The following is a 782-nucleotide window of genomic DNA, read 5'->3' as shown; positions in this document are numbered from 1 at the left end:
CCCCCCCTCCCCCCCGCACCCCCGCCCCCTTACATCCCTCCCCCCCCCACTCATTCTCCAACTCTTCATCCTGGAGCACATTCGATGCTTACCAACAAGGTTGCCTAGCAACAGTGGCTTGGTAACCAGCAGCCCATTGCTTTCTACTATAGAGACGTCTTCACTAATTCTGTGTCAGAGCTAAATTTAGAAACAGCTTTGATTTATTCCCCCCCACCTCACAAACCCACAGCCGTCCCTCCCTGCCTCCACCTTCTGAACTGACATACTGCTGCTGGAGACCTGTCTTTCATCATGGGTTTTTACCTCCTCGGGATTGAAAATCAATCAAGGATTGTGGACAAGAACAAGAAGAAGAAGATGTAAAAACAAAATTTGAATTTTGCGTAACAGTCTACTATATTCACAGATTAGTGCAAACTCACCATGTTTATATGTATATGTTAGGCTTTTTTGGGGGGGGGGCTCAGAACCCTCGTCACATTGTCTACTATATCGTTGGTTGGCTACGCTGTTGCAGCTAACGTTACCATTGTGGTCAGCACTTGCAGCAACATGTTTTGCGTTGATGGGACACACTGTAGACCTTGGAGTGCTGCAGCGATAAGAAGTCCTTGTTGCACACAATATGCCAAGAACAATGCCAACGCCCAACAAGCCAAGAAATGTCGTCTCTTTACAGAACAGATGGCGATGGCAGCAGTGCAGTGGCTTCTCGAGCTTTCGCATAGATGCCAATGATGAATAGTTGGTGATTTGTGCACACCCAACTATGCATCACC

The sequence above is a fragment of the Cynoglossus semilaevis genome, chromosome 10 (genome assembly GCF_000523025.1).
Source record: "Cynoglossus semilaevis isolate Cse_v1.0 chromosome 10, Cse_v1.0, whole genome shotgun sequence".
Lineage (NCBI taxonomy): Eukaryota > Metazoa > Chordata > Actinopteri > Pleuronectiformes > Cynoglossidae > Cynoglossus > Cynoglossus semilaevis.
Note: the sequence above shows the minus strand (reverse complement) of the source record.